Here is a 26,694-nt window from a genome sequence, read left to right as displayed (position 1 = left end):
CTTCATTGTAAAATTACTTGGCGCAGTCGCAGTGCGAATATTGTGCATGCGTACTAAGCGGAATTTCACTGCGATGCGAAGAAAATTACAGAGCGAACGACTCGGAATGAGGGCCTATGTACATGTGACTGTGCTATGGGGGTAATTGTATTTATTAGCTGCCCTTTTTTCTGTTTTATACTGCCCGCTCTCTGGGTCAAAAATGGGTCACTGTTCTTTTCTTGGTTATCTTTATAATTACCAACTATTATACTGCATTTGCGATGTAATTTGCTGTAACCACTATTTGTTGGTATCTGTTCGTTTTTGTGATCCCATGAATAAAATTATTAAAATAAATAAATAAATTGTACAGCGCTGATAATGCAGGCGGCTTTACAGGGGAGGCTTTGCCCATACAGTCCCAGAATCAGCTCAGCATGTGAAGATGGCGCCAAAACGCTGACAGGGAGTGAGGGAAAGAGAGATGCAGCTCCAGGGCGGGAACACTTACTCTAAATGGGGCCCTGGGGCTGGGGGAGGGGCTATAGGTCAGAGCCTTATCCCATTGCTGGACTTCACCACCGGGTACTGTGGGCCATAAGAAAACGGTTTGTAGGTAAACCGACCTGTGTCCCTGCCTTGGTGGTCTAGTGGGGTCCCTGTACTGACACAGTGTCCACACCATCGCGCGCAGCCCACCTCCTAATGGCTGTGCTGGATCGCGATTTCCAGCGGGTCCCACCTGGGGGACCCTCTTACCTCCTCCCTAGATGCGGCCACGCGATCCCGGCGAGCTTCGGTTAGTGTGTGTGCCTGACCTGCTGAACCGGAGCCTCCGCTGTAAGTACCCGGGAGTATACAACGCCGCTGGGGGAGGGAGGGAGCTGCAGCAGGAGATGTCAGAATGACATTTAGCACTGACAGTGCCTCTGCTGCAGCCCTTGAAGTCTTTTATCTTCACTATAAAAGCTATTTTCAGGGCCCCTGCCTGTTAGCTGCTTGCACTGCAGGCACCAACTTACAAACTGAGCTCCTGTGCACAGAGGCGGGGTTATAGAGGAGGCGGCGCTGAGCATCTTGGGAACAGTCAAAGCTTTAGCCTGTTGGTGCCTCGGATCAGGATCCTACTCTACATCCTGATGTTATCACTGTGGAACCCAGTGTACGCCGCTGCAGAAATATATATAAATATACACACATACATACAGTAATTTGGACCTATTCTACACTGCTACACCGGCTCCCCAAAGCCCCAGATGGCTCAGACTATACAGCATTATATATATATATATATATATATAATCTTCACACATTACTGGCAGCTGACACCTCTCAGGCACTAGAGAGACGCAGCTGCTGCAGAACCTCCTGCCGGTCACATGAATGACAGCCTTGCCACCCTGGGTGAAGGTGTCGCCAGTGTCGGACTGGGGCATGAAGGGCCCACCGGGGGATGCTGTTGTAGGGGCCCATGCTTAAAGGTGTGGCCAGCCACCATAGAAGTTTGGCTAACCGTTACAGAGTACATGTTCTGTTCCCCTTGGTAAATATATAATAAACCATATTATTGTGAAGAATAATGTAACGTAAGTATAATGCATAATTCAAGTGCACTAGGATAGAGTCTGGAACCTGATCCCTAGAGGAGGGCCCACCGGTGGTTTCCCCTGTGGGCCAGTCCAACCTTGGGTGTCGGCCCTGGTCGTGGACTCCAGCAGCTTCCTGCAGGGTTTGAGCGAGCGACATAGGAAACGGATACAGGATAGGACATGGGGCTCCAGCCCCGGCAGATCCGACATCAGGTGAGCACGGAGCGGGCGCCTCACATTCCTCACGAGCGCAGCACACAACCTGTCAGTCTTCATTTTTTGTTTTTACTCAGCGCCGCCATTCATGTGCCGGTGCCCATAGGCAGCTGCCTAATGGTGGCGCCGGCCCTGAGTGTAGGGTTCAGCCGAGATATCAGATGGTTAGGTAGGCTATGGGAGCAGTGTATTAGGGGGTAGGGTTAAAATATAGCCCTTTTCCACTAGCTCAAAAAACATGGGTAAATGCACGGGGGCGCGCATTTACCCGTGTTTTTGGCAAGTGGAACAGGGTCAACCCGGATCAAGTGACCCGTGAATCCTACCCGGCTATTTACCTGGGTAGGACACGGGAATGATCCGGGTGGGGTTCTAGTGTAAACGGGAGCCGTGTCGATGCGACACGGCTCCCGTTTACACTGTATGGAAGGGCGGCGCTGGGAGATCATGTGATCTCCCTGCGCCGCCCCTGCCGCGTCACTAGAAGCGTCACCAACCCGGCATATGCCGGGTTGTGACTGCTGATGGGAAAGGGGACGAGCACGGGTCGCAGCAGGGGGCAGCTCCCGTGTCAGGCTCCCGGCTGCGACCCGTGATCGTAAGTGGAAAAGGGGTATCACTGGGATCCCTTGGGTTGCTGCTATCGGTTCCAATACTAACCCTCTCTTGTACCCGGTGCAGGGGCTGCTTCAGCTGCATGCGGATATGATGCCCACTAACCGCTATGTAGGCAAATGATAGTGGCGGTGCATTTGGATAGACACTCAGGCACGTATCTGCACGAAGTTCCGAACACCCAATGCTGAACTAACCCCAAAGTGTAAATATACAGCCTGCAACATATCATCTATGCTCCCTGCTCTGGATACACACAGTATGTGCTGCGCGCCCCGCCTGTCACTGCAGCCATCAACACTGCACAAACAGGCATTTCACTTACACACAAATAACGTTATATTATACACATAGCGCCCAATATAATAACCACTAATAACCTTGGAACATAGAAAAGCCGGGTGACGCTCTCCAGACTGACACGTAGCAGCCCCCTGAGCACGGGTCTCTAAAGCAACACCCGTCCCCTGTAGCGGCGCGCATACATCACCCGTACTACTACACTATGCAACGTGTCCCCGAGCCCAGCCTTCGAGGCCACGCCTCCCGCTAGACGCACCCATAGCTTGTCCCATCAGGAAAGGCCCAGCTGAGGCTACGCCCCCACGCAGGGCGGCAACCAGTTCTTCTAATTGGGAAAGGGTCTCTGAGGCTACGCCCCCTACAGGCCGCATCACGACTCCCGGCCGTTGTGCAGGCAGCCACAGAGCAGGAGGAGGAGGAGGAGCGGAGGGGGCGCACACTGACTCGGAGACTAGGTAGGGAACAGGGCAGGCCAGAGGCGGCAGCAGGAGACACTGACAGCCGGCGCATGCCGGAGCTCTGCCCGATCCCTGTATATGGCTCACTGTCTGTGTGTAGCTGTGCAGCAGGGTTACCTCCAGGTTGCTGCATCATCTGTTTTTGCCCCAGCTCCATCAGCATCTCTGTCTGTCCTGGAAGCTGCAGCATGTCTCTATTTCAGATGCTGCAGCACCTCTTTCTGTCCTGGAAGCTGCAGCACGTCTCTATTTCAGATGCTGCAGCACCTCTTTCTGTCCTGGCTGCTGCAGCGCCTCTCTGTATCCTGACTGCTGCAGCACCTCTCTGTCCATTAGGCTGCTGCTGCAGCACTTCTCTCTGCCACCCAGGCTACTGCAGCACTGCTCTCTCTCTACCCCTTAAGGAAGATGTACTAAGCAGTGATAAGAGTGGAGAAGTGAGCCAGTGGAGAAGTTGCCCATGCAACCAATCAGCATTGAAGTTACGTTTCTAATTTACACACTATAAAATTAAACAGAGCAGCTGATTGGTTGCCATGGGCAACTTCTCCACTGGCTCACTTCTCCACTCTTTTCACTGCTTAGTACATCTCCCCCTTAGTACATCTCCCCCTCAGGCAGAGAAAGCGACGCAGCTTGCTCTGCCCTTTAGGCTGGGTACACACTAGGCAATTTTAAATTTCTGGACACAATGACACACCGATGGTCATCCCAGTCCTTAACTGACTGGCCTACGGGCCAATCACAGCCTGTGGGCAGGGTTTTAGGGGTGGAGCTATGCTCTGTGTTCTGGCACTCAGAAAAAAAATCTGATGGGTTCCCTCCATTGATGGTATAGAACAGTCCTGGCCAACCTGTGGCTCTCCAGCTGTTGTAAAACTACAAGTCCCATCATGCCTTGCCACTGTTTTGCTATTAGAGAATGCTAAAAATGTGGCAGGGCATGCTGGGATGTGTAGTTTCACAACATCTGGAGAGCCACAGGTGGCCAGGCCTGGTATAGAACTATTTGTTTCTCCTCCATCAATGGCAAAAGTATTTGACATTGTGCATTGACCATCAATGTTTTTGAATGATCGATGGTCGATGGCCATCCCTAGTCCAGTATTTGTGGGCTACATGCAAAAGCAGCCAGTATTTACCCTGCACAGAAAAAATATAACCCACCTTAATCTATTCTCTTGGCACGTAACATCTGCCCAACATTGTTTTGCCCAGTTGCTTGCTTTTTTAGTCTTACTTACAAACATGAATCTGGCCTGTTGTACGTGTTTAAAACTAATTCCTGTACAGTTAAAGTCGCCGCCCAGCATCTGTAGCACACTGTGGGGGCGATTCAATTGTAAATTGTGGCCACGCTAATTAGGGGGTATCTGATGGAGCAGTTCAATTGTGGCTCCGTTCAGGAGCGAATAGCCGTGGGCGCACACATTTCAGCTCACAGCCTCATGAGGTGCGAGCTGAAATGTGTGAAAAGTGGTGTGTTAGGGCTCCCAAACAGCACTTTTCACATCACACCCATTAGTTTAATCCGTTTTGGGTACGACGTGTGCGAAAACCCCCCATATTTGAATTTTGCCCCTAGATCAGGCGCACACAAAAAAAGAATTGAATTGCTCCCTTTGAGTGGTGTTTCGGTGTGTCTGATGTGAATACAATTCTAAATTTTAAGAAAATGACAATGCTATACCTCGGCGGCTCAGACAGGGCAGGTACCTCACATTGAGGCCGTATGAGGACACATCTGATGGCGTTTTATCTGCAGTCTCAATGCATCATCTGATAGGTCCATTTTTTGCCTGCAACTATGAGACCAACTGCGGAGCCCTGGGAAAAAACTGTGTGGTGAGCGGAGCACTGTGCAGGGTTAATTTCTCTGGCTGGGTCCACAGGATTATCCACAGGATAACATTGGGATATTGTCGAGCGACAGCGAAAATGGCACCAACACGGCCACGAGCTTTCTGGTCTCCCAGGACGCATTGGGGCCTCCACCATATAGTCCCGCCCACTGACTCAGTCAGATCAGTTTTTTGCTTGGTGCGGCAGGAAGCCGCATGGTCACAGGGCTGCTGTGAAAGCAGCCTCAAGTTTTCATTACTTTATTTTTATAGACTTACTGTTTTGGTTTGAGCGACTTCTCTTAACAGCGTCTTAAACGTGTATTAGAAAGAGTCGCTCCAACAACTCCCCACCGGGTCGCAACAACGCTTACCTTCGCGGTACAGTGCTGTCTCGACGGGCGTCTGTGTCGGATGTTCTAGCAGGTCCAGCAGACGTTACCAGGCTGTGGCCGGAGCATGGGGAGACAGTGAGTATATGGACTTCCTCTTACTAGAGGGGTCAGGACACAGCTACGCTGATTTTGTGGAGACTACAAACAGCGTGTTGATGCGCCGAACATCTCGAGTGTGACAGCGCTCCGCTCCGGGGATCATAGGCGCCAGGACTAGTTGAGGCCGCGATCCTGGGAGTTTAAGTCAACAGGGGGTTTCAGACGCTCTCCTGGCCGTCCCTCCTCCGAGTTCATGGCCAGTTCCCGCGGGTCTCTCGTTTCAGGAACTGAATGACCTCACTTCCGGCTCAGACGCTACCACGAGGGTACTCGGTCGCAGCTTAGACGCTGCGGTTGTGTACACTGGATATAAACCCGCCCAGACCGAGTCGCAGGCCTTTAGTGTCTGCATGCACGTGGAGTCGCTCAGCGTCCATGTCCGTTGGTGAGCGTCCGTGTCTGTTATCAGTTACCAAGAGCGGCAGTGTACACCAGTAGCGTCTGAATCCACTCAGCGTCTTTCGAGCGTCTTTGCTTGGATATGGAAGTGTGGTGAGTCTCCCTGTATCCCGCTCCCTGGAGGCAGGGTATACAGTACTAAAAATTCCTTCTACTTCTTAGTGTGCACTGTTAATTTTTAGTACCTATTGCATATGAGACCTGTATATTACTGTGTTTTCTGCATGTTATGTTGAAAAAGAACCAGTTAAACAGAAGTACAATTTTCCTACTTATGTATAAGTTATTATGGAGGTTGTATTCTCATATGACAATGTCTAATGCTTTAACATGTGACTGACTGCTAGTATGTGTGCTGACTTTTCTGTGTAATGTCAGTCCTGTTCTGACCCTCAAATCAGGTGCACTGTGGTCAGATTGATTTCACCTCTATATACTGATTATAGGGTGTGGTTCAGTCACAAAATTGTGTAGTCAATATCAGAAAAAATGTCTGTGAGCGGCAAAAGTGATGAGGAGAATTTGTCAAGCACTCCTACAGCCCTAACATGCTTATCTTGTAAGTCGGGGTAATTGATATGATTCAATTGGTCACTTATGAGGGTTTGTGTGCAAACTGTTTCGCTTTTCAGCGAAGTAAAAAACAGGAGTTAGTTCAACCTCCAGTAGAGCCACCATGGAATATGTTCGCAAAGACTCTGTCTTCAATAGCGGACATGTTAGCTCCAGTAGCACCACCTCAAGGGTTAGGTTACACTATGAACCCATACATGCAGCTCCCTTCCTATGGTTTGGTTCCAGTAGCCTCTACAAGCAACCAAGGGGTAGGTAAGACTAAGACAGATACGTCTGTATGGCAGACTACACAAGAGGATACATCGGATGATGATGCGGAAACAATAGATTCAACTCCGTATGATGATCAGTCGCAGAGCTTTAGTTCAGATGATGTAGCTGAACTCATTAATGCAGTAAAGGCTGTGCTTTCTCTGGAAGAACCAGCCAAGACAGCGTTAAAAGCAAAAGCACCTGTATTCAAACGAACAAAGTCAGTGAAAGCTGAATTTCCAGCGCCAGAGGAGTTGACGGAAATGATGGATGAGTCTTGGGCAGCGCCCGGTAAAAAGTATAAGATTCCTAGGAGATGGGATTCTTATTATCCATTTCCTGCTGGAGATTGTTCGAAGAGAGAAGTTCCTCCAAAAGTAGATGCACATGTTCTGCGACTAGTGCACAAATCTGCTTTGCCACTGTCATCTACCTCTTTGAATGATGTCACAGACAGGAGAGTAGAGAGCCTATTGAAAAATATTTTTTCTCTTGTGGGTGCAGTGGTAAGACCTGCTATGGCTTCGGCCTGGGTAGCAAAGGCAATGGGCGAATGGATACAGGAACTAGAGAATGACATCCCCTCTCCTACTAGGGAGCAAGAGGATCGTCTTTGCCGTTTAAGACAATCTGCCCAGTATTTAGAAGAAGCAGCCATTGATGTAGGCACTGTTGCTTCTAAAGCTTCAGCCCTGGCAGTAGTCGCTCGCAGAGCAGTCTGGCTACGGACCTGGAAGGCAGATGCGGAGTCCAAGAAGGAATTGGAAGCATTGCCTTTCGTGGGTAATATATTATTTGGAAAACCTTTATCGGATATCCTAGAGTCAGAGGCTGAATCGAAGAAGGTCAGATTTCCGGCTACCTACAACCCTAAGTCCAAGGGTTTAAAATTTCGCTCATTTCGCTGGCAAAGCAAAGCGAAAGGTAAAGAGGAGCCTAAACAACCCCAGTTTAAATCCAGGGGTAGGAAGCAGTGGGCTAGCAAAAAGCCAGCTTCCAAACCTGAACAAAAGCCCTCAGCCTGAAGAGACGGGCCTCCGCCTGGAGGATTCCAGGGTTGGGGGCCGACTCCTGCAATTTGCACCCACATGGCAACAGTCAACAACAGATACCTGGGTGCAGAAGGTAGTATCTCAGGGGTATGGGTTCCCATTCAGGAGGCAGCCTCCTCAAAGATTTTTTTGCACCAGCCCGTCTCGTATAGAGTCGAAGGCCAATGCCCTGCAAGAAGCAGTCCAAAAATTACTGCAGTCAGGTGTGATTGTCCCAGTACCTCCATCACAAAAGGGACAGGGGTATTACTCCAATCTGTTTCTAATCCAGAAACCAAATGGGTCATATCGACCAATTCTAAATCTGAAGATGTTGAACAATTACATATGGATCCCGAAGTTCCACATGGAGACGTTACGCTCCATAATGTTGGCTATGGAACCGGGAGACTATATGGTATCTCTGGATGTGCGGGATGCTTACCTACATGTGCCTATAGCACTATCACATCAGTGTTACCTCAGGTTTGCCATCCTCAAGGAACACTTCCAGTTCCAAGCTCTGCCCTTCGAGCTAGCTACAGCACCCAGGGTGTTTACCAAGATCATGGTGGTTATGGCAGCTTGTCTGCGCAAACAAGGGATAAGGATATTCCCATACCTAGACGACCTATTTATCTTAGCACAGTCGCAAGATTTACTGTTGAGCCATCTCCAACAGACGATAGTTTGTTTACAGAGACACGGGTGGCTCATAAATTGGGAGAAGTCGTCCCTGAATCCATCACAGCGGATGGTTCATTTGCGAGCCATATTGGATTCAGACCTACAGAGAGTTCTCTTACCAGAGAAGAAAATAGTCAAGGTGCAGGTCATGGCTCAGGAAGCGTTGCAAGCCCAGACAATGTCAGTCCATGCAGCAATGCGACTGTTGGGTCTGATGGTATCAACGTTCGACATGGTGGAATATGCGCAATTCCACTCCAGACCATTGCAGCATCTCATTTTGACAAAATGGAACGGAAATCATCAAACAATAAAGAAGCAGATGATAAAGATTCCAGTAAATGTAAAAAGGTCTCTAGCATGGTGGCTACAGACAGACCATTTAAACAAGGGGAGACCCTTTTGGATAAAAGAGTGGCAAGTCCTGACGACGGATGCCAGCCTGCAAGGTTGGGGGGCGGTACTCGGAAGCCTATGGTTCCAGGGAAAATGGACCGCAAGGGAAAGTCGCCTGCCGATAAATCTGTTAGAAATAAGAGCCATTTACTTGGCCCTAGTTCAGGCAAAGGACAATCTACAAGGAAGACCAGTCCAGATCCGCTCAGACAATGCGACGGCAGTAGCATACCTAAATCATCAGGGAGGGACTCACAGCAAGAGTCTGATGGAAGAAGTAACTCCCATTCTAAAGTGGGCAGAACTCCATCTCCCAGCATTGTCAGCAGTATTTGTCCCGGGTGTACTAAATTGGGAAGCGGATTTTCTCAGTCGGCACACCATTCAGGAAACCGAATGGGCACTACACCCAGAAGTGTTTCAGACACTGGTGAACAGATGGGGTCTACCGGAGATAGACCTTATGGCGTCTCGTCTAAACAACAAAGTTCCGAGGTACGGATCAAGAACAAGGGACCCAGGAGCAGTCCTGGTAGACGCACTGTCAGTAGAATGGAGGTTTCAGCTGGCATATCTGTTCCCTCCAATATCTCTGTTACCCAGAGTAGTGAGAAAGATAAAACAGGCAAAAGGAGCAATCATTCTAATAGCTCCAGCTTGGCCTAGAAGGCATTGGTACACAGATCTGTGGAGAATGTCCGTGGAAGCACCGATACTGCTCCCTCAACGTCCAGATCTGTTAATGCAGGGTCCTTGTTGTCACAGTCATCTGGATCGCCTGTCTTTGACGGCGTGGCTGTTGAAACCTCTATCTTAGAGGCTAAAGGATTTTCAAAGCAAGTAATCCAAACCATGCTTAGAGCAAGAAAGCCTTCTTCGGCCCGTGTATATCATAGAATATGGCAAGCCTATATTCATTGGTGTTCTGGAAAAAATTACAATCCAAGAGCCTTTAAAGTAGCTAGAATTTTGGATTTTCTGCAGGCAGGATTGGATAAGGGGTTGAAGGTTGCTTCCTTGAGGGTGCAAGTCTCGGCGTTGACTGTATGGTTTCAGCAGAAGATTGCTGACCTACAGGATGTACGTACGTTTTTCCAAGGAGTAGTACATATTCAACCTCCATTTGTTCCTCCTGCAGCTCCCTGGGATTTGAATTTAGTTCTTAAATTTCTCCAGGGTCCTTTGTTTGAACCACTTGAGAGAGCGGATCTTAAGTGGTTAACGATTAAAGTTCTTTTTTTACTGGCAATGGCGTCAGCCAGAAGAGTGTCAGATTTAGGAGCATTATCATGTAAGTCTCCTTTCCTAAGTTTTTTTCCAGGCAGAGCAGTTCTCAGAACGAGATCTAGTTATCTTCCAAAGGTGGTGTCAAAGTTTCACCTGAATGAAGAGATTGTAGTCCCAGCTTTTCAGGTATCGGGACTATCTGCGGGAGAAGCGTCACTGGACGTGGTCCGGTCTTTAAAAATCTATATAGATCGTACTAGTGCCATCAGGAAAACAGATTCCCTCTTCATCCTCTACGGATTCCATAGGAGAGGTTGGCCTGCTAGTAAACAGACGCTGGCGAGATGGCTCCGAGTGGTAATATCTGAAGCTTATTCTCATGCAGATCTCCCTATTCCGGCTAATGTCTCTGCACACTCTACACGTAAGGTAGGTCCTTCTTGGGCAGCACAACAGGGTGCATCAGCAGAACAGATATGTAAGGCAGCCACATGGTCTTCCATAAACACATTCATCAGACATTATGCCTTGGATACTTTTGCCTCTCATGACGCAGACTTCGGGCGAAAGGTCCTCCTGTGCCACTAAAATGGCTTTGGGAATCCCAATGTTATCCTGTGGATAATCCTGTGGACCCAGCCAGAGAAATAAACGTTATGGTAAGAACTTACCATTGATAACGTGATTTCTCTTATGTCCACAGGTATCCACAGGGATCCCACCCGGACGCATCTGATTTTAGGATCTAGACAAACACTAAAAACCTCTTCCTTCTTGTATGGAAGGGTGTGCATGTGTGTTCTTATCGCCTGTACAGGTCTCTACCTAATGTTCCTGCCTATAATCGCTGTGGAAAGAACTGATCTGACTGAGTCAGTGGGCGGGACTATATGGTGGAGGCCCCAATGCGTTCTGGGAGACCAGAAAGCTCGTGGCCGTGTTGGTGCCATTTTCGCTGTCGCTCGACAATATCCCAATGTTATCCTGTGGATACCTGTGGACATAAGAGAAATCACGTTATCAACGGTAAGTTCTTACCATAACGTTTATTTTTCAGTTGTTCCTTTTGGCAGGACAGAGTCATTTTCCCATCTGTTACGCAATCTTTGCATTTTTATTTTTTTGTAAGTTAATAGCTGTAGTCTGAGCTTTGATATAATGTTCCGTTACAAGGTACTAATAGCTATTTTGAGTGGTTAAGTAATAATAGCTTGTAGAACTGTATAAAAAAATACTGTCTGTATGCACCCTATGGCCCATATGTAATGGCCTGTGAGTTGCAAGAAGCAGCGGCATCCTGGTGACTTAGGACCTGATTCAGTAAGGATTGCAAAATTTGCGTTTCGCAATCCGGCAAATTATCGAACTGCTGCACATTTGTAGCGTTCGCACTGTGCATGCACACAGAATTTGCGTACAGATCGTGATCGCAATGCAGCCGCTGATTGACTGACAGGAAGCCAGCGTTTCTGGGCGGGAACCTGCTGTTTTCTGGGTGTGTCTGAAAAAACGCAGGCGTGCCCATTTGTTTTTAAGGAGGGTCTCTGACGTCAGCGATGACCCCTTCCAGACTTTTGCATCGCAAGAATTGTGGATGACTTTGCCTGGCGCAGATGGGAAAAATCATTGATGTTCCGGTAAATTCTTATGGTTTTGCGATCAGCACGCATATTGCGATGCATTCACAATTTCTGCAATGGGCGTTTTTTCTCTATTTGTGGGCGGCAACTATTTGATCGCAGCTATTGCTTTTTAGCAGAAATAGCAATCTTTGCTGAATAAGGGCCCTCATTCCGAGTTGTTCGCTCGCTAGCTGCTGTTAGCAGCATTGCACACGCTAGGCCGCCGCCCTCTGGGAGTGTATCTTAGCTTAGCAGAATAGCGAACGAAAGATTAGCAGAATTGCTACTAAATAAATCTTTGCAGTTTCTGAGTAGCTCCAGACCTACTCACAGATTGCGATCAGCTCAGTCCGTTTAGTTCCTGGTTTGACATCACAAACACGCCCTGCGTTTGGCCAGCCACTCCCCCGTTTCTCCAGACACTCCCGCGTTTTTCCCTGACACGCCTGCGTTTTTTAGCACACTCCCGGAAAACGGGCAGTTACCACCCAGAAACGCCCCTTTCCTGTCAATCATTCACCGATCAGCAGTGCGACTGAAAAGCGCCGCAGGATCCACAGCAAAACTGCTAAGTTTTTAGTTAAATAACTAAGCGCATGCGCCCTGCGTGCCTTGCGCATGCGCAATTAGCAACAAATCGCAGCATAGCGAAAATCGGCAACGAGCGAACAACTCTGAATGACCCCCATGGTCCTTAACCCATAGTTTTAAAGTGGCAATACTTGACTTTTAAATGATTTCTGATGCTTTAAACCTAATTGCTAAATCGCTGCAATCAAGCATTTTTACGTATTGCAACCCACAGGTTATTACATATGGGCCTTTTTTTTTTTTTTGGTGTATGTGTAAAATTACGAGAGCAGCAATTTAGCAACTTTTAAGCAAGAAGCTTTCATAAGATTGAATACTAATTATACCCTTTTCACATTGTAAAAATTACCCGGTATCGACCCGGCATATTGCTGCGTCAACGCGGGTCAGTGTGCAATGTGAAAGGGCCTCATGAGAGTTAGAGTTCCCGGGTCGCCTGACCCGGTAATTCAACCCGGGTAATGAGAAGGGTTACTCCCGGGTTGAATACCGGGTCAGTGGCAGTGTGAACGATGCGACCCGTGACCCGTTTACTACATAGGTATAAGTGGTGCGGAGATGAGCTAATCTCCCAGCGCCGCCTCCACTCCCGCTGCCGGCTCCGCTACTATCCCCCCCCCCCCCCCCCCGCTATGGCAACCGACCCGGCATATTGCCGGGTCGGAAAGCCAGCGTAGGGGTTCCAATGCCGGATCCCACCCGGGAAGGACCCGTTTCCAATTCTCGGGTGGGATCTGGCATTGGTGATCTGAAAGGGGTATTATTGTATTTGCATATATTTCTGGAATGCATAAAATGCAGTGAAATAGGAAGTCCTCTCTGGTTCCAGAGTGCAGCATAAATAGGCGGTGGTTACAAAGACAGCAGTGAAAATATTGACAATAATGTTGACTGTGACATTTTGACTGTCGACCAATTATCCCAAACCCGCGTAAATATCTGTCTGAGATCTATGTATCTAAAAAAAAAAAAAAAATATGCAAAGGGTACAATATGGGGTGATTCATGCAGGTGCATGTTACCTTGCACATCATTTTAACACATTAATTGTGCATGAGACCAGTTTAATTAGAAGACCCATAATGAGCATCGTGCCTGAATAAAGGTGATGCCTTTTAATTATTTTTGCTCACTCCTCGGCCGGACTCTGACCTTTTTTAAAGGGGCAATTATGTACAAGGCTAAACCTTGCCTTGTACATGATTGCCTCTTAAAAAAAATGTCCGAGTTCGCATGGCTTCCCGCGTGGCTGCCAAACTCTGATTTCATTACATCCTGCCCCTCGTATGGGTTGGTTTAAGCAATGCATTTGCATTGAAACTCATGTCGCTGTTCATTGTGCGCTTTATATTCGACTTGTTTTCTATTACCCATTCACATTATATAACCGGCTAATTAGTTACTAATGGAGATAGGTGTGGCCACAAGAGGCAGTTTTATTGAGATCAGTACTGATACTCTTAGGATTGTTGATCTGGTTAGGAAGCCAAATTTGATCTTGGGGCTTAGTTAAATGGCTCTACTATCCATTGCACAGGTCTTTATCGTTTATGTTTTCTGTCTTTTGTGTCTATTATTCTGTGATACAGGAAAATATAGGGGGGCGCTCAGAGGAGTATCCAATAAGCCCCGATGTTGTTTCGGCTGACCAAAAATGAAAACGGCTGGATATCGCGATTAATGACCTATGGTCATTACGTGGTGTCCAATTAGAGACCGTTTTGATCGGTCGAAATTGCTCGAAAACACATGGGATTGGGGATAAGTCCCCGATCCGATGTGTTATCATGGCTCCACTGGCCACTTTTTGCAGATTACGCTTTGGGTGCCTGAGGCACCTGAAGCATAATCTCCGTTAAGTGCCGGCCTCAGGGGAGGAGCGTGCCGCATCGGGGCTAATTGGATCGCCCTCGGCGATACAATTACCCACGTTCAATGACCGTGGGTAACTGGATACCACCCATGCTTTCTCTGACGTCCTAGTGGATGCTGGGGACTCCGTAAGGACCATGGGGAATAGACGGGCTCCGCAGGAGACTGGGCACTCTAAAGAAAGATTAGGTACTATCTGGTGTGCACTGGCTCCTCCCTCTATGCCCCTCCTCCAGACCTCAGTTAAAATCTGTGCCCGGCCAGAGCTGGGTGCTCCTAGTGGGCTCTCCTGAGCCTGCTAGTAAAAGAAAGTATTTGTTAGGTTTTTTATTTTCAGTGAGCTTCTGCTGGCAACAGACTCACTGCTACGTTGGACTGAGGGGAGAGAAGCAAACCTACCTATCTGCAGCTAGGTTGCGCTTCTTAGGTTACTGGACACCATTAGCTCCAGAGGGTTCAAACACAGGCACCTGTCCTCGATCGTCCGGAGCCGCGCCGCCGTCCCCCTCGCAGAGCCAGAAGAACAGAAGCTTGAAGACGGCGAAATCGGCGGCAGAAGACTCCTGTCTTCATTTAAGGTAGCGCACAGCACCGCAGCTGTGCGCCATTGCTCCCAGCACACCTTCACACTCTGGTCACTGTAGGGTGCAGGGCGCTGGGGGGGAGCGCCCTGGGCAGCAATTGCAGTACCTTTTTAGCATAAAATACATATATACAGTCAGGCACTGTATATATGTTAAAACCCCCGCCATTTTTTCACACAGAAAGCGGGACAGAAGCCTGCCGCTGAGGGAGCGGGGCCTTCTTCCTCAGCACACGAGCGCCATTTTCTATTCACAGCTCCGCTGGAAAGAAGCTCCCCAGGCTCTCCCCTGCAGTATCCAGATACATAAAGGGTGAAAATAGGGGGGGGGGGGGGGGACGGGACGGGACGGGACATAAATTTAGGCGCAAATTTGTATATACAGCAGCTACTGGGTAAACACTGAGTTGTAGTGTAATCCCTGGGTTATATAGCGCTGGGGTGTGTGCTGGCATACTCTCTCTCTGTCTCTCCAAAGGGCCTTGTGGGGGAACTGTCTTCAAATAGAGCATCCCCTGTGTGTGTGGTGTGTCGGTACGCGTGTGTCGACATGTCTGAGGTAAAAGGCTCCCCTAAGGAGGAGATAGAGAAAATATGTGTGTGAGAGGGTGTCTCCGTCGACAACGCCGACACCTGTTTGGATATGTGTAAGTGCTAAGGTGAATTTATTGCACAAAAAATTAGAGAACAGACAGGAAATCTACCTATGTCTGTCCCTATGTCACAGAGACCTTCAGAGTCTCACAATGCTCACTATCCAAAATAATAAACACTGATCGACACGGAATTTGACTCCAGTGTCGACTACGATAATGCAAAGTTACAGCCAAAATGTCTGAAAGGTATTCAATATATGATTATTGTAATAAAAGATGATTTGCATATCACAGATGACTCATTTGTCCCTGACACAAGGGTACACATGTTAAGGGGAAGAAAGCTGAGGTAAATTTCCCTCCTCTCATGAGGAAAAAGAGCGGGAATCTCCAGACAAGAAACTGCAGCTTCCCACAAGGAATTCTCAGGCAATATCCTTTCCCCACTAGGGCCAGGATGTGATGGGAATCTTCCCCTAGGGTGTCACGTTTGCCCAGACGGTAGCACTAGCTGTTCTCAGGGATCCTGCAGATAGCGTGCACATTCTAGTACACTACTCAGACCGGCGATTGTGTCGGCATGGGTTTATAGTGCTGTGGCAGCGTGGACAGGTACCTTATCAGCAGAGATTGAGACCCTAGTATGTAGATATATATATAGATATATATAGATATATATAGATATATACATATTGAAGATGCTGTCTTAAGAGATGGATATATATATATATATATATATATATATATATATATATATATATAATATATATATATATATTTCTCTGACGTCCTAAGTGGATGCTGGGGACTCCGTCAGGACCATGGGGATTAGCGGCTCCGCAGGAGACAGGGCACAAAAATAAAAGCTTTAGGATCAGGTGGTGTGCACTGGCTCCTCCCCCCCATGACCCTCCTCCAAGCCTCAGTTAGATTTTTGTGCCCGGCCGAGAAGGGTACAATCTAGGTGGCTCTCCTAAAGAGCTGCTTAGAGTAAAAGTTTGTTAGGTTTTTTATTTTCAGTGAGTCCTGCTGGCAACAGGCTCACTGCTACGAGGGACTTAGGGGAGAGAAGTGAACTCACCTGCGTGCAGGATGGATTGGCTTCTTAGGCTACTGGACACCATTAGCTCCAGAGGGAGTCGGAACACAGGTCTCACCCTGGGGTTCGTCCCGGAGCCGCGCCGCCGACCCCCCTTGCAGATGCCGAAAAGTGAAGGTCCAGAAACGGCGGCAGAAGACTCTTCAGTCTTCATAAGGTAGCGCACAGCACTGCAGCTGTGCGCCATTGTTGTCAGCACACTTCATAGCAGCGGTCACTGAGGGTGCAGGGCGCTGGGGGGGGGGCGCCCTGGGCAGCAATGATAGTACCTTATTCTGGCTAAAAATACATCACATATAGCCCCTGGGGGCTATATGGATGTATTTAACCCCTGCCAGGTCTCAGAAAAACGGGAGAAGAAGCCCGCCGAAAAGGGGGCGGGGCCTATTCTCCTCAGCACACAGCGCCATTTTCCCTCACAGAAATGCTGGTGGGAAGGCTCCCAGGCTCTCCCCTGCACTGCACTACAGAAACAGGGTTAAAACAGAGAGGGGGGGCACTTATTTGGCGATATGTATATATATATTAAAATGCTATAAGGGAAAAACACTTATATAAAGGTTGTCCCTGTATAATTAAAGCGTTTTTGGTGTGTGCTGGCAAACTCTCCCTCTGTCTCCCCAAAGGGCTAGTGGGGTCCTGTCCTCTATCAGAGCATTCCCTGTGTGTGTGCTGTGTGTCGGTACGTGTGTGTCGACATGTATGAGGACGATGTTGGTGAGGAGGCGGAGCAATTGCCTGAAATGGTGATGTCACTCTCTAGGGAGTCGACACCGGAATGGATGGCTTATTCAAGGAATTACGTGATAATGTCAACACGCTGCAAGGTCGGTTGACGACATGAGACGGCCGGCAAACAAATTAGTACCTGTCCAGGCGTCTCAAACACCGTCAGGGGCTGTAAAACGCTCATTTACCTCAGTCGGTCGACACAGACACGGACACTGACTCCAGTGTCGACGGTGAAGAAACAAACGTATTTTCCTTTAGGGCCACACGTTACATGTTAAGGGCAATGAAGGAGGTGTTACATATTTCTGATACTACAAGTACCACAAGAAGGGTATTATGTGGGGTGTGAAAAAACTACCTGTAGTTTTTCCTGAATCAGATAAATTAAATGAAGTGTGTGATGATGCGTGGGTTTCCCCCGATAGAAAATTATTGGCGGTATACCCTTTCCCGCCAGAAGTTAGGGCGCGTTGGGAAACACCCTTTAGGGTGGATAAGGCGCTCACACGCTTATCAAAACAAGTGGCGGTACCGTCTCCAGATAGGGCCGCCCTCAAGGAGCCAGCTGAGAGGCTGAAAAATAATAAGATTTTACTTACCGATAAATCTATTTCTCGTAGTCCGTAGTGGATGCTGGGGACTCCGTCAGGACCATGGGGAATAGCGGCTCCGCAGGAGACAGGGCACAAAAGTAAAAGCTTTAGGATCAGGTGGTGTGCACTGGCTCCTCCCCCTATGACCCTCCTCCAAGCCTCAGTTAGGATACTGTGCCCGGACGAGCGTACACAATAAGGAAGGATTTTGAATCCCGGGTAAGACTCATACCAGCCACACCAATCACACTGTACAACCTGTGATCTGAACCCAGTTAACAGCATGATAACAGCGGAGCCTCTGAAAAGATGGCTCACAATAATAATAACCCGATTTTTGTACCAATAACTATGTACAAGTATTGCAGACAATCCGCACTTGGGATGGGCGCCCAGCATCCACTACGGACTACGAGAAATAGATTTATCGGTAAGTAAAATCTTATTTTCTCTAACGTCCTAAGTGGATGCTGGGGACTCCGTCAGGACCATGGGGATTATACCAAAGCTCCCAAATGGGCGGGAGAGTGCGGATGACTCTGCAGCACCGAATGAGAGAACTCCAGGTCCTCTTTAGCCAGGGTATCAAATTTGTAGAATTTTACAAACGTGTTCTCCCCCCGACCACGTAGCTGCTCGGCAGAGTTGTAATGCCGAGACCCCTCGGGCAGCCGCCCAGGATGAGCCCACCTTCCTTGTGGAATGGGCATTTACATATTTTGGCTGTGGCAGGCCTGCCACAGAATGTGCAAGCTGAATTGTACTACACATCCAACTAGCAATCGTCTGCTTAGAAGCAAGAGCACCCAGTTTGTTGGGTGCATACAGGATAACAGCAAGTCAGTTTTCCTGACTCCAGCCGTCCTGGAAACCGATATTTTCAGGGCCCTGACAACATCTAGCAACTTGGAGTCCTCCAAGTCCCTAGTAGCCGCAGGTACCACAATAAGCTGGTTCAGGTGAAACGCTGACACCACCTTAGGGAGAAACTGGGGACGAGTCCGCAGCTCTGCCCTGTCCGAATGGACAATCAGATATGGGCTTTTGTGAGACAAAGCCGCCAATTCGGACACTCGCCTGGCCGAGGCCAGGGCCAACATCATGGTCACTTTCCATGTGAGATATTTCAAATCCACAGATTTGAGCGGTTTAAACCAATGTGATTTGAGGAATCCCAGAACTACGTTGAGATCCCACAGTGCCACTGGAGGCACAAAAGGGGGTTGTATATGCAGTACTCCCTTGACAAACTTCTGGACTTCAGGAACTGAAGCCAATTCTTTCTGGAAGAAAATAGACAGGGCCGAAATTTGAACCTTAATGGACCCCAATCTGAGGCCCATAGACACTCCTGTTTGCAGGAAATGCAGGAATCGACCGAGTTGAAATTTCTTCGTGGAGCCTTCCTGGCCTCACACCACGCAACATATTTTTGCCACATGTGGTGATAATGTTGTGCGGTCACGTCCTTCCTGGCTTTGACCAGGGTAGGAATGACCTCTTCCGGAATGCCTTTTTCCCTTAGGATCCGGCGTTCAACCGCCATGCCGTCAAACGCAGCCGCGGTAAGTAGACATGGTACGTGCTGAAGCAAGTCCCTTCTTAGCGGCAGAGGTCATGAGTCCTCTGTGAGTATCTCTTGAAGTTCCGGGTACCAAGTCCTTCTTGGCCAATCCGGAGCCACGAGTATAGTTCTTACTCCTCTACGTCTTATAATTCTCAATACCTTGGGTATGAGAAGCAGAGGAGGGAACACATACACCGACTGGTACGCCCACGGTGTTACCAGAACGTCCACAGCTATTGCCTGAAAGTCTCTTGACCTGGCGCAATACCTGTCCAGTTTTTTGTTCAGGCGGGACGCCATCATGTACACCTTTGGTCTTTCCCAACGGTTCACAATCATGTGGAAAACTTCCCGATGAAGTCCCCACTCTCCCGGGTGGAGGTCGTGCCTGCTGAGGAAGTCTGCTTCCCAGTTGTCCACTCCTGGAATGAACACTGCTGACAGTGCTATCACATGATTTTCCGCCCAGCGAAGAATCCTTGCAGTTTTTGCCATTGCCCTCCTGCTTCTTGTGCCGCCCTGTCTGTTTACGTGGGCGACTGCCGTGATGTTGTCCCACTGGATCAATACCGGCTGACCTTGAAGCAGAGGTCTTGCTAAGCTTAGAGCATTATAAATTGCCCTTAGCTCCAGTATATTTATGTGGAGAAAAGTCTCCAGACTTAATCACACTCCCTGGAAATTTTTTCCCTGTGTGACTGCTCCCCAGCCTCTCAGGCTGGCCTCCGTGGTCACCAGCATCCAATCCTGAATGCCGAATCTGCGACCCTCTAGAAGATGAGCACTCTGTAACCACCACAGGAGAGACACCCTTGTCCTTGGAGATAGGGTTATCCGCTGATGCATCTGAAGATGCGATCCGGACCATTTGTCCAGCAGATCCCACTGAAAAGTTCTTGCGTGGAATCTGCCGAATGGAATCGCTTCGTAATAAGCCACCATTTTTCCCAGGACTCTTGTGCAATGATGCACTGACACTTTTCCTGGTTTTAGGAGGTTCCTGACTAGCTCGGATAACTCCCTGGCTTTCTCCTCCGGGAGAAACACCTTTTTCTGGACTGTGTCCAATCCCTAGGAACAGCAGACGTGTCGTCGGAAACAACTGCGGTTTTGGAATATTTAGAATCCACCTGTGCTGTCGTAGAACTACTTGAGATAGTGCTACTCCGATCTCCAACTGTTCTCTGGACCTTGCTCTTATCAGGAGGTCGTCCATTTTCTTCGAAGAAGAATCGTCATTTCGGGCATTACCTTGGTAAAGACCCGGAGTGCCGTGGACAATCCAAACGGCAGCGTCTGAAACTGATAGTGACAGTTCTGTACCACGAACCTGAGATACCCTTGGTGAGAAGGGCAAATTGGGACATGGAGGTAAGCATCCCTGATGTCCCGGGACACCATATAGTCCCCTTCTTCCTGGTTCGCTATCACTGCTCTGAGTGACTCCATCTTGATTTGAACCTTTGTAAGTGTTCAAATATTTCAGATTTAGAATAGGTCTCACCGAGCCTTCTGGTTTCAGTACCACAATATAGGCCCTCATTCCGAGTTGTTCGCTCGTTCTTTTTCATCGCATCGCAGTGAAAATCCGCTTAGTACGCATGCGCAATGTTCGCACTGCGACTGCGCCAAGTAACTTTACTATGAAGAAAGTATTTTTACTCACGGCTTTTTCTTCGCTCCGGCGATCGTAATGTGATTGACAGGAAATGGGTGTTACTGGGCGGAAACACGGCGTTTCAGGGGCGTGTGGCTGAAAACGCTACCGTTTCCGGCAAAAACGCAGGAGTGGCCGGGGAAACGGTGGGAGTGCCTGGGCGAACGCTGGGTGTGTTTGTGACGTCAACCAGGAACGACAAGCACTGAACTGATCGCACAGGCAGAGTAAGTCTGGAGCTACTCTGAAACTGCTAAGTAGTTAGTAATCGCAATATTGCGAATACATCGGTCGCAATTTTAAGAAGCTAAGATTCACTCCCAGTAGGCGGCGGCTTAGCGTGTGTAACTCTGCTAAATTCGCCTTGCGACCGATCAACTCGGAATGAGGGCCATAGTGTGGAATAATACCCCTTTCCTTGTTGTAGGAGGGGTACTTTGATTATCACCTGCTGGGAATACAGCTTGTGAATTGTTTCCAATACTGCCTCCCTGTCGGAGGGAGACGTTGGTAAAGCAGACTTCAGGAACCTGCGAGGGGAAACGTCTCGACTTTCCAATCTGTACCCCTGGGATACTACTTGTAGGATCCAGGGGTCCTGTACGGCCCCAGCGTCATGCTGAGTACTTGGCAGAAGCGGTGGAAGGCTTCTGTTCCTGGGAATGGGCTGCCTGCTGCAGTCTTCTTCCCTTTCCTCTATCCCTGGGCAGATATGCTTATGGGGACGAAAGGACTGAGGCTGAAAAGACGGTGTCTTTTTCTGCATAGATGTGACTTAGGGTAAAAACGGTGGATTTCCCAGCAGTTGCCGTGGCCACCAGGTCCGATGGACCGACCCCCAAATAACTCCTCCCCTTTATACGGCAATACATCTTTGTGCCGTTTGGAATCTGCATCACCTGACCACTGTCGTGTCCATAAACATCTTTTGGCAGATATGGACATCGCACTTACTCTTGATGCCAGAGTGCAAATATCCCTCTGTGCATCTCGCATATATAGAAATGCATTCTTTAAATGCTCTATAGTAAATAAAATACTGTCCCTGTCAAGGGTATCAATATTTTCAGTCAGGGAATCCGACCAAGCCACCCCCGCGCTGCACATCCAGGCTGAGGCGATCGCTGGTCGCAGTATAACACCAGTATGTGTGTATATACTTTTTAGGATATTTTCCAGCCTCCTATCAGCTGGCTCCTTGAGGGTGGCCGTATCTGGAGACGGTACCGCCACTTGTTTTGATAAGCGTGTGAGCGCCTTATCCACCCTAAGGGGTGTTTCCCAACGCGCCCTAACTTCTGGCGGGAAAGGGTATACCGCCAATAATTTTCTATCGGGGGAACCCCGCGCCTCATCACACACTTCATTTAATTTATCTGATTCAGGAAAAACTATAGGTAGTTTTTCCACACCCCACATAATACCCTTTTTTGTGGTACTTGTAGTATCAGAAATATGTAACACCTCCTTCATTGCCCTTAACAAGTAACGTGTGGCCCTAAAAGAAAATACGTTTGTTTCTTCACCGTCGACACTTGAGTCAGTGTCTGTGTCGACCGACTGAGGTAAAATGGGCATTATAACGTCCCTGACGGTGTTTTAGACGCCTGGACAGATACTAATATGTTTGCCGGCCGTCTCATGTCGTCAACCGACTTGCAGCGTGTTGACATTATCACGTAATTCCTTAAATAAGCCATCTATTCCGGTGTCGACTCCCTAGAGAGTGACATCACCATTACAGGCAATTTGCTCCGCCTCCCAACATCGTCCTCATACATGTCGACACACACGTACCGACACACAGCACACACACAGGGAATGCTCTGATAGAGGACAGGACCTACTAGCCCTTTGGAGAGACAGAGGGAGAGTTTGCCAGCACACACCAAAAACGCTATAATTATACAGGGACAACCTTTATATAAGTGCTTTTCCCTTATAGCATTTTTAATATATGTAGTCATATCGCCAAATCAGTGCCCCCCTCTCTGTTTTAACCCTGTTTCTGTAGTGCAGTGCAGGGGAGAGCCTGGGAGCCTTCCCACCAGCATTTCTGTGAGGGAAAATGGCGCTGTGTGCTGAGGAGAATAGGCCCCGCCCCCTTTTCGGCGGGCTTCTTCTCCCGTTTTTCTGAGACCTGGCAGGGGTTAAATACATCCATATAGCCCCCAGGGGCTATATGTGATGTATTTTTAGCCAGAATAAGGTACTATCATTGCTGCCCAGGGTGCCCCCCCCCAGCACCCTCAGTGACCGCTGTTATGAAGTGTGCTGACAACAATGGCGCACAGCTGCAGTGCTGTGCGCTACCTTATGAAGACTGAAAAGTCTTCTGCCGCCGGTTTCTGGACCTCTTCACTTTTCGGCATCTGCAAGGGGGTCGGCGGCGCGGCTCCGGGACGAACCCCAGGGTGAGACCTGTGTTCCGACTCCCTCTGGAGCTAATGGTGTCCAGTAGCCTAAGAAGCCAATCCATCCTGCACGCAGGTGAGTTCACTTCCCTCCCCTAAGTCCCTCGATGCAGTGAGCCTGTTGCCAGCAGGACTCACTGAAAATAAAAAACCTAACAAAACTTTTACTCTAAGCAGCTCTTTAGGAGAGCCACCTAGATTGCACCCTTCTCGGCCGGGCACAAAAATCTAACTGAGGCTTGGAGGAGGGTCATAGGGGGAGGAGCCAGTGCACACCACCTGATCCTAAAGCTTTTACTTTTGTGCCCTGTCTCCTGCGGAGCCGCTATTCCCCATGGTCCTGACGGAGTCCCCAGCATCCACTAGGACGTTAGAGAAATCCTAAAAAGGTATATACACACATACTGGTGTTATACTGCGACCAGCGATCGCCTCAGCCTGGATGTGCAGCGCTGGGGTGGCTTGGTCGGATTCCCTGACTGAAAATATTGATACCCTTGACAGGGACAGTATTTTATTGACTATAGAGCATTTAAAGGATGCATTTCTATATATGCGAGATGCACAGAGGGATATTTGCACTCTGGCATCAAGATTAAGTGCGATGTCCATATCTGCCAGAAGATGTTTATGGACACGACAGTGGTCAGGTGATGCAGATTCCAAACGGCACATGGAAGTATTGCCGTATAAAGGGGAGGAGTTATTTGGGGTCGGTCCATCGGACCTGGTGGCCTCGGCAACAGCTGGAAAATCCACCTTTTTTACCCCAAATCACATCTCAGCAGAAAAAGACACCGTCTTTTCAGCCTCAGTCCTTTCGTCCCCATAAGGGCAAGCGGGCAAAAGGCCAGTCATATCTGCCCAGGAATAGAGGAAAGGGAAGAAGACTGCAGCAGGCAGCCCATTCCCAGGAACAGAAGCCCTACACAGCTTCTGCCAAGTCCTCAGCATGACGCTGGGGCCGTACAAGCGGACTCAAGTGCGGTGGGGGGTCGTCTCAAGAGTTTCAGCGCGTAGTGGGCTCACTCGCAAGTGGACCCCTGGATCCTACAGGTAGTATCCCAGGGGTACAGACTGGAGATTCGAGACGTCTCCCCCTCGCAGGCTCCTGATGTCTGCTTTACCAACGTCTTCCTCCGACAGGGAGGCAGTATTGGAAACAATTCACAAGCTGTATTCCCAGCAGGTGATAATCAAAGTACCCCTCCTACAACAAGGAAAGGGGTATTATTCCACACTATATTGTGGTACTGAAGCCAGACGGCTCGGTGAGACCTATTCTAAATGGGAAATCTTTGAACACTTACATACAAAGGTTCAAATCAAGATGGAGTCACTCAGAGCAGTGATAGCGAACCAGGAAGAAGGGGACTATATGGTGTCCCTGGACATCAAGGATGCTTACCTCCATGTCCCAAATTGCCCTTCTCTCCAAGGGTACCTCAGGTTCGTGGTACGGAACTGTCACTATCAGTTTCAGACGCTGCCGTTTGGATTGTCCACGGCACCCCGTGTCTTTACCAAAGTAATGGCCGAAATGATGATTCTTCTTCAAAGAAAAGGCGTCTTAATTATCCCTTACTTGGACGATCTCCTGATAAGGGCAAGGTCCAGAGAACAGTTGGAAGTCGGAGTAGCACTATCTCAAGTAGTTCTACGACCGCACAGGTGGATTCTAAATATCCAAAATCGCAGCCGTTTCCGACGATACGTCTGCTGTTCCTAGGGATGGTTCTGGACACAGTCCAGAAAAAGGTGTTTCTCCCGGAGGAGAAAGCCAGGGAGTTATCCGAGCTAGTCAGGAACCCCCTAAAACCAGGAAAAGTGTCAGTGCATCATTGCACAAGAGTCCTGGGAAAAATGGTGACTTATTACGAAGCGATTCCATTCGGCAGATTCCACGCAAGAACTTTTCAGAGGGATCTGCTGGACAAATGGTCCGGATCGCATTTTCAGATGCATCAGCGGATAACCCTATCTCCAAGGACAAGGGTGTCTCTCCTGTGGTGGTTACAGAGTGCTCATCTTCTAGAGGGCCGCAGATTCGACATTCAGGATTGGATGCTGGTGACCACGGAGGCCAGCCTGAGAGGCTGGGGAGCAGTCACACAGGGAAAAAATTTCCAGGGAGTGTGATCAAGTCTGGAGATTTTTCTCCACATAAATATACTGGAGCTAAGGGCAATTTACAATGCTCTAAGCTTAGCAAGACCTCTGCTTCAAGGTCAGCCGGTATTGATCCAGTGGGACAACATCACGGCAGTCGCCCACGTAAACAGACAGGGCGGCACAAGAAGCAGGAGGGCAATGGCAGAAACTGCAAGGATTTTTCGCTGGGCGGAAAATCATGTGATAGCACTGTCAGCAGTGTTCATTCCGGGAGTGGACAACTGGGAAGCAGACTTCCTCAGCACAACCTCCACCCGGGAGAGTGGGGACTTCATCGGGAAGTCTTCCACATGATTGTGAACTGTTGGAAAAGACCAAAGGTGGACATGATGGCGTCCCGCCTGAACAAAAAACTGGACAAGTTTTGCGCCAGGTCAAAAGACCCTCAGGCAATAGCTGTGGACGTTCTGGTAACACCGTGGGTGTACCAGTTAGGTGTATGTCTTCCCTCCTCTGCTTCTCATACCCAAGGTATTGAGAATTATAAGACGTAGAGGAGTAAGAACTATACTCGTGGCTCCGGATTGGCCAAGAAGGACTTGGTACCCGGAACTTCAAGAGATGCTCACAGAGGACTCATGGCCTCTGCCGCTAAGAAGGGACTTGCTTCAGCAAGTACCATGTCTGTTCCAAGACTTACCGCGGCTGCGTTTGTCGGCATGGCGGTAGAACGCCGGATCCTAAGGGAAAAAGGCATTCCGGAAGAGGTCATTCCTACCCTGGTCAAAGCCAGGAAGGAGGTGACCGCACAAGATTATCACCACATGTGGCGAAAATATGTTGCGTGGTGTGAGGCCAGGAAGGCCCCATGAAGAAATTTCAACTCGGTCGTTTCCTGCATTTCCTGCAAACAGGAGTGTCTATGGGCCTCAAATTGGGGTCCATTAAGGTTCAAATTTCGGCCCTGTCGATTTTCTTCCAGAAAGAATTGGCTTCAGTTCCTGAAGTCCAGAAGTTTGTCAAGGGAGTACTGCATATACAACCCCCTTTTGTGCCTCTAGTGGCACTGTGGGATCTCAACGTAGTTCTGGGATTCCTAAAATCACATTGGTTTAAACCGCTCAAATCTGTGGATTTGAAATATCTCACAGGGAAAGTGACCATGCTGTTGGCCCTGGCCTCGGCCAGGC

At 48.8% G+C, this 26,694-nt stretch overlaps 1 protein-coding gene and 1 long non-coding RNA gene across 2 annotated transcripts in view; one reads left to right on the top strand and one right to left on the bottom strand.

Moving 5' to 3' along the window:
• Positions 1–26,694, bottom strand: part of LOC134928400 (uncharacterized) — a 129,639-nt gene that overhangs the window by 77,006 nt on the left and 25,939 nt on the right. The window lies entirely within an intron of this gene.
• Positions 3,068–26,694, top strand: part of TRIQK (triple QxxK/R motif containing) — a 223,131-nt gene continuing 199,504 nt past the window's right edge. Inside the window, exon 1 of the mRNA XM_063924098.1 lies at positions 3,068–3,160. The gene's annotated coding sequence lies outside the window, so the exon portion shown is untranslated. The remainder of the gene's footprint in view (positions 3,161–26,694) is intronic.

Source organism: Pseudophryne corroboree, chromosome 5 (genome assembly GCF_028390025.1).
Source record: "Pseudophryne corroboree isolate aPseCor3 chromosome 5, aPseCor3.hap2, whole genome shotgun sequence".
NCBI classification, from domain to species: domain Eukaryota; kingdom Metazoa; phylum Chordata; class Amphibia; order Anura; family Myobatrachidae; genus Pseudophryne; species Pseudophryne corroboree.
The sequence above is the reverse complement of the archived record's forward strand: the minus strand, read 5'-3'. Positions and strand labels throughout refer to the sequence as shown.